The sequence below is a fragment of the Coregonus clupeaformis genome, unplaced genomic scaffold (assembly GCF_020615455.1).
Source record: "Coregonus clupeaformis isolate EN_2021a unplaced genomic scaffold, ASM2061545v1 scaf3684, whole genome shotgun sequence".
In the NCBI taxonomy this organism is placed as follows: domain Eukaryota; kingdom Metazoa; phylum Chordata; class Actinopteri; order Salmoniformes; family Salmonidae; genus Coregonus; species Coregonus clupeaformis.
In genome coordinates this window covers 27,775-38,782 of record NW_025537138.1, presented here as the reverse complement: position 1 = coordinate 38,782, position 11,008 = coordinate 27,775, and the positions used below count along the sequence as shown (strand labels likewise).

The 11,008-nt window shown below is 39.8% G+C and overlaps 20 non-coding genes across 20 annotated transcripts; all 20 read left to right on the top strand.

The window, feature by feature from the left end:
* Window positions 1–89: 89 nt before the first annotated feature.
* Window positions 90–163, top strand: trnan-guu. The gene has a single exon. It is a non-coding gene; the product is annotated as a tRNA-Asn (tRNA).
* Window positions 164–955: 792 nt separating this feature from the next.
* trnan-guu lies at window positions 956–1,029 on the top strand. The gene has a single exon. It is a non-coding gene; the product is annotated as a tRNA-Asn (tRNA).
* A 102-nt stretch (window positions 1,030–1,131) lies between these two features.
* Window positions 1,132–1,205, top strand: trnan-guu. Its single transcript has one exon. It is a non-coding gene; the product is annotated as a tRNA-Asn (tRNA).
* Window positions 1,206–2,010: 805 nt separating this feature from the next.
* trnan-guu lies at window positions 2,011–2,084 on the top strand. The gene has a single exon. It is a non-coding gene; the product is annotated as a tRNA-Asn (tRNA).
* A 102-nt stretch (window positions 2,085–2,186) lies between these two features.
* On the top strand, window positions 2,187–2,260 carry trnan-guu. Its single transcript has one exon. It is a non-coding gene; the product is annotated as a tRNA-Asn (tRNA).
* Window positions 2,261–3,056: 796 nt separating this feature from the next.
* trnan-guu lies at window positions 3,057–3,130 on the top strand. Its single transcript has one exon. It is a non-coding gene; the product is annotated as a tRNA-Asn (tRNA).
* Window positions 3,131–3,232: 102 nt separating this feature from the next.
* Window positions 3,233–3,306, top strand: trnan-guu. Its single transcript has one exon. It is a non-coding gene; the product is annotated as a tRNA-Asn (tRNA).
* A 792-nt stretch (window positions 3,307–4,098) lies between these two features.
* On the top strand, window positions 4,099–4,172 carry trnan-guu. Its single transcript has one exon. It is a non-coding gene; the product is annotated as a tRNA-Asn (tRNA).
* Window positions 4,173–4,274: 102 nt separating this feature from the next.
* On the top strand, window positions 4,275–4,348 carry trnan-guu. The gene has a single exon. It is a non-coding gene; the product is annotated as a tRNA-Asn (tRNA).
* A 797-nt stretch (window positions 4,349–5,145) lies between these two features.
* Window positions 5,146–5,219, top strand: trnan-guu. Its single transcript has one exon. It is a non-coding gene; the product is annotated as a tRNA-Asn (tRNA).
* Window positions 5,220–6,017: 798 nt separating this feature from the next.
* Window positions 6,018–6,091, top strand: trnan-guu. Its single transcript has one exon. It is a non-coding gene; the product is annotated as a tRNA-Asn (tRNA).
* A 102-nt stretch (window positions 6,092–6,193) lies between these two features.
* On the top strand, window positions 6,194–6,267 carry trnan-guu. The gene has a single exon. It is a non-coding gene; the product is annotated as a tRNA-Asn (tRNA).
* A 792-nt stretch (window positions 6,268–7,059) lies between these two features.
* On the top strand, window positions 7,060–7,133 carry trnan-guu. Its single transcript has one exon. It is a non-coding gene; the product is annotated as a tRNA-Asn (tRNA).
* Window positions 7,134–7,235: 102 nt separating this feature from the next.
* Window positions 7,236–7,309, top strand: trnan-guu. Its single transcript has one exon. It is a non-coding gene; the product is annotated as a tRNA-Asn (tRNA).
* Window positions 7,310–8,103: 794 nt separating this feature from the next.
* Window positions 8,104–8,177, top strand: trnan-guu. Its single transcript has one exon. It is a non-coding gene; the product is annotated as a tRNA-Asn (tRNA).
* Window positions 8,178–8,279: 102 nt separating this feature from the next.
* trnan-guu lies at window positions 8,280–8,353 on the top strand. The gene has a single exon. It is a non-coding gene; the product is annotated as a tRNA-Asn (tRNA).
* Window positions 8,354–9,148: 795 nt separating this feature from the next.
* Window positions 9,149–9,222, top strand: trnan-guu. Its single transcript has one exon. It is a non-coding gene; the product is annotated as a tRNA-Asn (tRNA).
* Window positions 9,223–9,324: 102 nt separating this feature from the next.
* Window positions 9,325–9,398, top strand: trnan-guu. Its single transcript has one exon. It is a non-coding gene; the product is annotated as a tRNA-Asn (tRNA).
* A 796-nt stretch (window positions 9,399–10,194) lies between these two features.
* trnan-guu lies at window positions 10,195–10,268 on the top strand. The gene has a single exon. It is a non-coding gene; the product is annotated as a tRNA-Asn (tRNA).
* A 102-nt stretch (window positions 10,269–10,370) lies between these two features.
* Window positions 10,371–10,444, top strand: trnan-guu. Its single transcript has one exon. It is a non-coding gene; the product is annotated as a tRNA-Asn (tRNA).
* Window positions 10,445–11,008: the final 564 nt, after the last annotated feature.

Sequence of the window (11,008 nt, the reverse complement as noted above, 5' to 3'; positions counted from 1 at the left end):
TGCAGTGCTCCTCGATGTGAAAACCTCTGACTGAACATGTCATGAGCTTTCCTGTGACTTTGGCCTGCTGATGGTCAATCACACCACAAGTCTCTGTGGCGCAATTGGTTAGCGCGTTAGACTGTTAATCTAAAGGTTGGTGGTTCGAGCCCACCCAGGGACGACATCTTCTATTGATATGGAAAGACCTTCCTGGACTTGCAGTAAGCATGCTTTTGACCTTCTGTGATTCCAATTTCAGACGTGATTGGTGGGTTGTTGAACATGAAAGATGACAAGTTACTATACCTACTGGAAAAATGGGGGTCAATTGTCTGTCATCTTCTGTTACTCAATATCTTGACCATTCTGTGGTCTCCAAGGAACATATCATTTATTCGTATTAATCCGGCTAGTATGACAATGTCATTTATGTCAATCTGGCATGAAGATCCTCATCATTTACATTTATGTCTTTAATGACCACAACATTTATCAATATGAATACAGCTATAAGAACATCGTTAGTGTGGAGGAATTATTTGGAGGTCAATGTTGAGATAGTGTGTGTGTGTGTGTGTATGTGTACCTATACGCCATGAAAGTGACTCACCATTACATCATACTTCCATGGTCAGTCCCCTAATATTTTGTATGGGCTTGGCGATTATATATTACATTCACGAAACGCAGATCGTTTAAGATATATATTAAATGATATTCATGATTGTGCATAAATGTACTTCTGCCAGATACCTTTTTATGACATTTTGCGATGAAGACCATTGCGCTACATTTTTGCCCATTGAAGACCATTCAAAAAGCTTACAAAAGTTAGAAAACTACATTACTACTTCCTTGAAAATGCTGCGTCACTTTCATTGCAAGTAGATACAACCATTGGAACAAAGTGTTGTCGTGTTGAAAACTCCATGTAGAATAAGATCGCAGATGGTTAGGTTCACTGACAGAGCAAGTCTCTGTGGCGCAACTGGTTAGCGCGTTAGACTGTTAATCTAAAGGTTGGTGGTTCGAGCCCACCCAGGGACGAGATTTTTCAGTTTGCAGTGCTCCTCGATGTGAAAACCTCTGACTGAACATGTCATGAGCTTTCCTGTGACTTTGGCCTGCTGATGGTCAATCACACCACAAGTCTCTGTGGCGCAATTGGTTAGCGCGTTAGACTGTTAATCTAAAGGTTGGTGGTTCGAGCCCACCCAGGGACGACATCTTCTATTGATATGGAAAGACCTTCCTGGACTTGCAGTAAGCATGCTTTTGACCTTCTGTGATTCCAATTTCAGACGTGATTGGTGGGTTGTTGAACATGAAAGATGACAAGTTACTATACCTACTGGAAAAATGGGGGTCAATTGTCTGTCATCTTCTGTTACTCAATATCTTGACCATTCTGTGGTCTCCAAGGAACATATCATTTATTCGTATTAATCCGGCTAGTATGACAATGTCATTTATGTCAATCTGGCATGAAGATCCTCATCATTTACATTTATGTCTTTAATGACCACAACATTTATCAATATGAATACAGCTATAAGAACATCGTTAGTGTGGAGGAATTATTTGGAGGTCAATGTTGAGATAGTGTGTGTGTGTGTGTGTGTGTGTGTGTGTGTATGTGTACCTATACTCCATGAAAGTGACTCACCATTACATCATACTTCCATGGTCAGTCCCCTAATATTTTGTATGGGCTTGGCGATTATATATTACATTCACGAAAACGCAGTCGTTTAAGATATATATTAAATGATATTCATGATTGTGCATAAATGTACTTCTGCCAGATACCTTTTTATGACATTTTGCGATGAAGACCATTGCGCTACATTTTTGCCCATTGAAGACCATTCAAAAAGCTTACAAAAGTTAGAAAACTACATTACTACTTCCTTGAAATGCTGCGTCACTTTCATTGCAAGTAGATACAACCATTGGAACAAAGTGTTGTTGTGTTGAAAACTCCATGTAGAATAAGATCGCAGATGGTTAGGTTCACTGACAGAGCAAGTCTCTGTGGCGCAACTGGTTAGCGCGTTAGACTGTTAATCTAAAGGTTGGTGGTTCGAGCCCACCCAGGGACGAGATTTTTCAGTTTGCAGTGCTCCTCGATGTGAAAACCTCTGACTGAACATGTCATGAGCTTTCCTGTGACTTTGGCCTGCTGATGGTCAATCACACCACAAGTCTCTGTGGCGCAATTGGTTAGCGCGTTAGACTGTTAATCTAAAGGTTGGTGGTTCGAGCCCACCCAGGGACGACATCTTCTATTGATATGGAAAGACCTTCCTGGACTTGCAGTAAGCATGCTTTTGACCTTCTGTGATTCCAATTTCAGACGTGATTGGTGGGTTGTTGAACATGAAAGATGACAAGTTACTATACCTACTGGAAAAATGGGGGTCAATTGTCTGTCATCTTCTGTTACTCAATATCTTGACCATTCTGTGGTCTCCAAGGAACATATCATTTATTCGTATTAATCCGGCTAGTATGACAATGTCATTTATGTCAATCTGGCATGAAGATCCTCATCATTTACATTTATGTCTTTAATGACCACAACATTTATCAATATGAATACAGCTATAAGAACATCGTTAGTGTGGAGGAATTATTTGGAGGTAAATGTTGAGATAGTGTGTGTGTGTGTGTGTGTGTATGTGTACCTATACTCCATGAAAGTGACTCACCATTACATCATACTTCCATGGTCAGTCCCCTAATATTTTGTATGGGCTTGGCGATTATATATTACATTCACGAAAACGCAGTCGTTTAAGATATATATTAAATGATATTCATGATTGTGCATAAATGTACTTCTGCCAGATACCTTTTTATGACATTTTGCGATGAAGACCATTGCGCTACATTTTTGCCCATTGAAGACCATTCAAAAAGCTTACAAAAGTTAGAAAACTACATTACTACTTCCTTGAAAATGCTGCGTCACTTTCATTGCAAGTAGATACAACCATTGGAACAAAGTGTTGTCGTGTTGAAAACTCCATGTAGAATAAGATCGCAGATGGTTAGGTTCACTGACAGAGCAAGTCTCTGTGGCGCAACTGGTTAGCGCGTTAGACTGTTAATCTAAAGGTTGGTGGTTCGAGCCCACCCAGGGACGAGATTTTTCAGTTTGCAGTGCTCCTCGATGTGAAAACCTCTGACTGAACATGTCATGAGCTTTCCTGTGACTTTGGCCTGCTGATGGTCAATCACACCACAAGTCTCTGTGGCGCAATTGGTTAGCGCGTTAGACTGTTAATCTAAAGGTTGGTGGTTCGAGCCCACCCAGGGACGACATCTTCTATTGATATGGAAAGACCTTCCTGGACTTGCAGTAAGCATGCTTTTGACCTTCTGTGATTCCAATTTCAGACGTGATTGGTGGGTTGTTGAACATGAAAGATGACAAGTTACTATACCTACTGGAAAAATGGGGGTCAATTGTCTGTCATCTTCTGTTACTCAATATCTTGACCATTCTGTGGTCTCCAAGGAACATATCATTTATTCGTATTAATCCGGCTAGTATGACAATGTCATTTATGTCAATCTGGCATGAAGATCCTCATCATTTACATTTATGTCTTTAATGACCACAACATTTATCAATATGAATACAGCTATAAGAACATCGTTAGTGTGGAGGAATTATTTGGAGGTCAATGTTGAGATAGTGTGTGTGTGTGTGTGTATGTGTACCTATACGCCATGAAAGTGACTCACCATTACATCATACTTCCATGGTCAGTCCCCTAATATTTTGTATGGGCTTGGCGATTATATATTACATTCACGAAAACGCAGTCGTTTAAGATATATATTAAATGATATTCATGATTGTGCATAAATGTACTTCTGCCAGATACCTTTTTATGACATTTTGCGATGAAGACCATTGCGCTACATTTTTGCCCATTGAAGACCATTCAAAAAGCTTACAAAAGTTAGAAAACTACATTACTACTTCCTTGAAAATGCTGCGTCACTTTCATTGCAAGTAGATACAACCATTGGAACAAAGTGTTGTTGTGTTGAAAACTCCATGTAGAATAAGATCGCAGATGGTTAGGTTCACTGACAGAGCAAGTCTCTGTGGCGCAACTGGTTAGCGCGTTAGACTGTTAATCTAAAGGTTGGTGGTTCGAGCCCACCCAGGGACGAGATTTTTCAGTTTGCAGTGCTCCTCGATGTGAAAACCTCTGACTGAACATGTCATGAGCTTTCCTGTGACTTTGGCCTGCTGATGGTCAATCACACCACAAGTCTCTGTGGCGCAATTGGTTAGCGCGTTAGACTGTTAATCTAAAGGTTGGTGGTTCGAGCCCACCCAGGGACGACATCTTCTATTGATATGGAAAGACCTTCCTGGACTTGCAGTAAGCATGCTTTTGACCTTCTGTGATTCCAATTTCAGACGTGATTGGTGGGTTGTTGAACATGAAAGATGACAAGTTTACTATACCTACTGGAAAAATGGGGGTCAATTGTCTGTCATCTTCTGTTACTCAATATCTTGACCATTCTGTGGTCTCCAAGGAACATATAATTTATTCGTATTAATCCGGCTAGTATGACAATGTCATTTATGTCAATCTGGCATGAAGATCCTCATCATTTACATTTATGTCTTTAATGACCACAACATTTATCAATATGAATACAGCTATAAGAACATCATTAGTGTGGAGGAATTATTTGGAGGTCAATGTTGAGATAGTGTGTGTGTGTGTGTGTGTGTATGTGTACCTATACTCCATGAAAGTGACTCACCATTACATCATACTTCCATGGTCAGTCCCCTAATATTTTGTATGGGCTTGGCGATTATATATTACATTCACGAAAACGCAGTCGTTTAAGATATATATTAAATGATATTCATGATTGTGCATAAATGTACTTCTGCCAGATACCTTTTTATGACATTTTGCGATGAAGACCATTGCGCTACATTTTTGCCCATTGAAGACCATTCAAAAAGCTTACAAAAGTTAGAAAACTACATTAGTACTTCCTTGAATATGCTGCGTCACTTTCATTGCAAGTAGATACAACCATTGGAACAAAGTGGTGTTGTGTTGAAAACTCCATGTAGAATAAGATCGCAGATGGTTAGGTTCACTGACAGAGCAAGTCTCTGTGGCGCAACTGGTTAGCGCGTTAGACTGTTAATCTAAAGGTTGGTGGTTCGAGCCCACCCAGGGACGACATCTTCTATTGATATGGAAAGACCTTCCTGGACTTGCAGTAAGCATGCTTTTGACCTTCTGTGATTCCAATTTCAGACGTGATTGGTGGGTTGTTGAACATGAAAGATGACAAGTTACTATACCTACTGGAAAAATGGGGGTCAATTGTCTGTCATCTTCTGTTACTCAATATCTTGACCATTCTGTGGTCTCCAAGGAACATATCATTTATTCGTATTAATCCGGCTAGTATGACAATGTCATTTATGTCAATCTGGCATGAAGATCCTCATCATTTACATTTATGTCTTTAATGACCACAACATTTATCAATATGAATACAGCTATAAGAACATCGTTAGTGTGGAGGAATTATTTGGAGGTAAATGTTGAGATAGTGTGTGTGTGTGTGTGTGTGTGTATGTGTACCTATACGCCATGAAAGTGACTCACCATTACATCATACTTCCATGGTCAGTCCCCTAATATTTTGTATGGGCTTGGCGATTATATATTACATTCACGAAAACGCAGTCGTTTAAGATATATATGAAATGATATTCATGATTGTGCATAAATGTACTTCTGCCAGATACCTTTTTATGACATTTTGCGATGAAGACCATTGCGCTACATTTTTGCCCATTGAAGACCATTCAAAAAGCTTACAAAAGTTAGAAAACTACATTACTACTTCCTTGAAAATGCTGCGTCACTTTCATTGCAAGTAGATACAACCATTGGAACAAAGTGTTGTCGTGTTGAAAACTCCATGTAGAATAAGATCGCAGATGGTTAGGTTCACTGACAGAGCAAGTCTCTGTGGCGCAACTGGTTAGCGCGTTAGACTGTTAATCTAAAGGTTGGTGGTTCGAGCCCACCCAGGGACGAGATTTTTCAGTTTGCAGTGCTCCTCGATGTGAAAACCTCTGACTGAACATGTCATGAGCTTTCCTGTGACTTTGGCCTGCTGATGGTCAATCACACCACAAGTCTCTGTGGCGCAATTGGTTAGCGCGTTAGACTGTTAATCTAAAGGTTGGTGGTTCGAGCCCACCCAGGGACGACATCTTCTATTGATATGGAAAGACCTTCCTGGACTTGCAGTAAGCATGCTTTTGACCTTCTGTGATTCCAATTTCAGACGTGATTGGTGGGTTGTTGAACATGAAAGATGACAAGTTACTATACCTACTGGAAAAATGGGGGTCAATTGTCTGTCATCTTCTGTTACTCAATATCTTGACCATTCTGTGGTCTCCAAGGAACATATCATTTATTCGTATTAATCTGGCTAGTATGACATTGTCATTTATGTCAATCTGGCATGAAGATCCTCATCATTTACATTTATGTCTTTAATGACCACAACATTTATCAATATGAATACAGCTATAAGAACATCGTTAGTGTGGAGGAATTATTTGGAGGTAAATGTTGAGATAGTGTGTGTGTGTGTGTGTATGTGTACCTATACGCCATGAAAGTGACTCACCATTACATCATACTTCCATGGTCAGTCCCCTAATATTTTGTATGGGCTTGGCGATTATATATTACATTCACGAAAACGCAGTCGTTTAAGATATATATTAAATGATATTCATGATTGTGCATAAATGTACTTCTGCCAGATACCTTTTTATGACATTTTGCGATGAAGACCATTGCGCTACATTTTTGCCCATTGAAGACCATTCAAAAAGCTTACAAAAGTTAGAAAACTACATTACTACTTCCTTGAATATGCTGCGTCACTTTCATTGCAAGTAGATACAACCATTGGAACAAAGTGGTGTTGTGTTGAAAACTCCATGTAGAATAAGATCGCAGATGGTTAGGTTCACTGACAGAGCAAGTCTCTGTGGCGCAACTGGTTAGCGCGTTAGACTGTTAATCTAAAGGTTGGTGGTTCGAGCCCACCCAGGGACGAGATTTTTCAGTTTGCAGTGCTCCTCGATGTGAAAACCTCTGACTGAACATGTCATGAGCTTTCCTGTGACTTTGGCCTGCTGATGGTCAATCATACCACAAGTCTCTGCGGCGCAATTGGTTAGCGCGTTAGACTGTTAATCTAAAGGTTGGTGGTTCGAGCCCACCCAGGGACACCATCTTCTATTGATTTGGAAAGACCTTCCTGGACTTGCATTAAGCATGCTTTTGACCTTCTGTGATTCCAATTTCAGACGTGATTGGTGGGTTGTTGAACATGAAAGATGACAAGTTACTATACCTACTGGAAAAATGGGGGTCAATTGTCTGTCATCTTCTGTTACTCAATATCTTGACCATTCTGTGTTCTCCAAGGAACATATCATTTATTCGTATTAATCTGGCTAGTATGACAATGTCATTTATGTCAATCTGGCATGAAGATCCTCATCATTTACATTTATGTCTTTAATGACCACAACATTTATCAATATGAATACAGCTATAAGAACATCGTTAGTGTGGAGGAATTATTTGGAGGTAAATGTTGAGATAGTGTGTGTGTGTGTGTGTGTATGTGTACCTATACGCCATGAAAGTGACTCACCATTACATCATACTTCCATGGTCAGTCCCCTAATATTTTGTATGGGCTTGGCGATTATATATTACATTCACGAAAACGCAGTCGTTTAAGATATATATTAAATGATATTCATGATTGTGCATAAATGTACTTCTGCCAGATACCTTTTTATGACATTTTGCGATGAAGACCATTGCGCTACATTTTTGCCCATTGAAGACCATTCAAAAAGCTTACAAAAGTTAGAAAACTACATTAGTACTTCCTTGAATATGCTGCGTCACTTTCATTGCAAGTAGATACAACCATTGGAACAAAGTGTTGTCGTGTTGAAAACTCCATGTAGAATAAGATCGCAGATGGTTAGGTTCACTGACAGAGCAAGTCTCTGTGGCGCAACTGGTTAGCGCGTTAGACTGTTAATCTAAAGGTTGGTGGTTCGAGCCCACCCAGGGACGAGATTTTTCAGTTTGCAGTGCTCCTCGATGTGAAAACCTCTGACTGAACATGTCATGAGCTTTCCTGTGACTTTGGCCTGCTGATGGTCAATCACACCACAAGTCTCTGTGGCGCAATTGGTTAGCGCGTTAGACTGTTAATCTAAAGGTTGGTGGTTCGAGCCCACCCAGGGACGACATCTTCTATTGATATGGAAAGACCTTCCTGGACTTGCAGTAAGCATGCTTTTGACCTTCTGTGATTCCAATTTCAGACGTGATTGGTGGGTTGTTGAACATGAAAGATGACAAGTTACTATACCTACTGGAAAAATGGGGGTCAATTGTCTGTCATCTTCTGTTACTCAATATCTTGACCATTCTGTGGTCTCCAAGGAACATATCATTTATTCGTATTAATCTGGCTAGTATGACATTGTCATTTATGTCAATCTGGCATGAAGATCCTCATCATTTACATTTATGTCTTTAATGACCACAACATTTATCAATATGAATACAGCTATAAGAACATCGTTAGTGTGGAGGAATTATTTGGAGGTCAATGTTGAGATAGTGTGTGTGTGTGTGTGTGTGTATGTGTACCTATACTCCATGAAAGTGACTCACCATTACATCATACTTCCATGGTCAGTCCCCTAATATTTTGTATGGGCTTGGCGATTATATATTACATTCACGAAAACGCAGTCGTTTAAGATATATATTAAATGATATTCATGATTGTGCATAAATGTACTTCTGCCAGATACCTTTTTATGACATTTTGCGATGAAGACCATTGCGCTACATTTTTGCCCATTGAAGACCATTCAAAAAGCTTACAAAAGTTAGAAAACTACATTACTACTTCCTTGAAATGCTGCGTCACTTTCATTGCAAGTAGATACAACCATTGGAACAAAGTGGTGTTGTGTTGAAAACTCCATGTAGAATAAGATCGCAGATGGTTAGGTTCACTGACAGAGCAAGTCTCTGTGGCGCAACTGGTTAGCGCGTTAGACTGTTAATCTAAAGGTTGGTGGTTCGAGCCCACCCAGGGACGAGATTTTTCAGTTTGCAGTGCTCCTCGATGTGAAAACCTCTGACTGAACATGTCATGAGCTTTCCTGTGACTTTGGCCTGCTGATGGTCAATCACACCACAAGTCTCTGTGGCGCAATTGGTTAGCGCGTTAGACTGTTAATCTAAAGGTTGGTGGTTCGAGCCCACCCAGGGACGACATCTTCTATTGATATGGAAAGACCTTCCTGGACTTGCAGTAAGCATGCTTTTGACCTTCTGTGATTCCAATTTCAGACGTGATTGGTGGGTTGTTGAACATGAAAGATGACAAGTTACTATACCTACTGGAAAAATGGGGGTCAATTGTCTGTCATCTTCTGTTACTCAATATCTTGACCATTCTGTGGTCTCCAAGGAACATATCATTTATTCGTATTAATCCGGCTAGTATGACAATGTCATTTATGTCAATCTGGCATGAAGATCCTCATCATTTACATTTATGTCTTTAATGACCACAACATTTATCAATATGAATACAGCTATAAGAACATCGTTAGTGTGGAGGAATTATTTGGAGGTCAATGTTGAGATAGTGTGTGTGTGTGTGTGTGTGTATGTGTACCTATACGCCATGAAAGTGACTCACCATTACATCATACTTCCATGGTCAGTCCCCTAATATTTTGTATGGGCTTGGCGATTATATATTACATTCACGAAAACGCGGTCGTTTAAGATATATATTAAATGATATTCATGATTGTGCATAAATGTACTTCTGCCAGATACCTTTTTATGACATTTTGCGATGAAGACCATTGCGCTACATTTTTGCCCATTGAAGACCATTCAAAAAGCTTACAAAAGTTAGAAAACTACATTACTACTTCCTTGAAAATGCTGCGTCACTTTCATTGCAAGTAGATACAACCATTGGAACAAAGTGTTGTCGTGTTGAAAACTCCATGTAGAATAAGATCGCAGATGGTTAGGTTCACTGACAGAGCAAGTCTCTGTGGCGCAACTGGTTAGCGCGTTAGACTGTTAATCTAAAGGTTGGTGGTTCGAGCCCACCCAGGGACGAGATTTTTCAGTTTGCAGTGCTCCTCGATGTGAAAACCTCTGACTGAACATGTCATGAGCTTTCCTGTGACTTTGGCCTGCTGATGGTCAATCACACCACAAGTCTCTGTGGCGCAATTGGTTAGCGCGTTAGACTGTTAATCTAAAGGTTGGTGGTTCGAGCCCACCCAGGGACGACATCTTCTATTGATATGGAAAGACCTTCCTGGACTTGCAGTAAGCATGCTTTTGACCTTCTGTGATTCCAATTTCAGACGTGATTGGTGGGTTGTTGAACATGAAAGATGACAAGTTACTATACCTACTGGAAAAATGGGGGTCAATTGTCTGTCATCTTCTGTTACTCAATATCTTGACCATTCTGTGGTCTCCAAGGAACATATCATTTATTCGTATTAATCTGGCTAGTATGACATTGTCATTTATGTCAATCTGGCATGAAGATCCTCATCATTTACATTTATGTCTTTAATGACCACAACATTTATCAATATGAATACAGCTATAAGAACATCGTTAGTGTGGAGGAATTATTTGGAGGTCAATGTTGAGATAGTGTGTGTGTGTGTGTGTGTGTATGTGTACCTATACTCCATGAAAGTGACTCACCATTACATCATACTTCCATGGTCAGTCCCCTAATATTTTGTATGGGCTTGGCGATTATATATTACATTCACGAAAACGCAGTCGTTTAAGATATATATTAAATGATATTCATGATTGTGCATAAATGTACT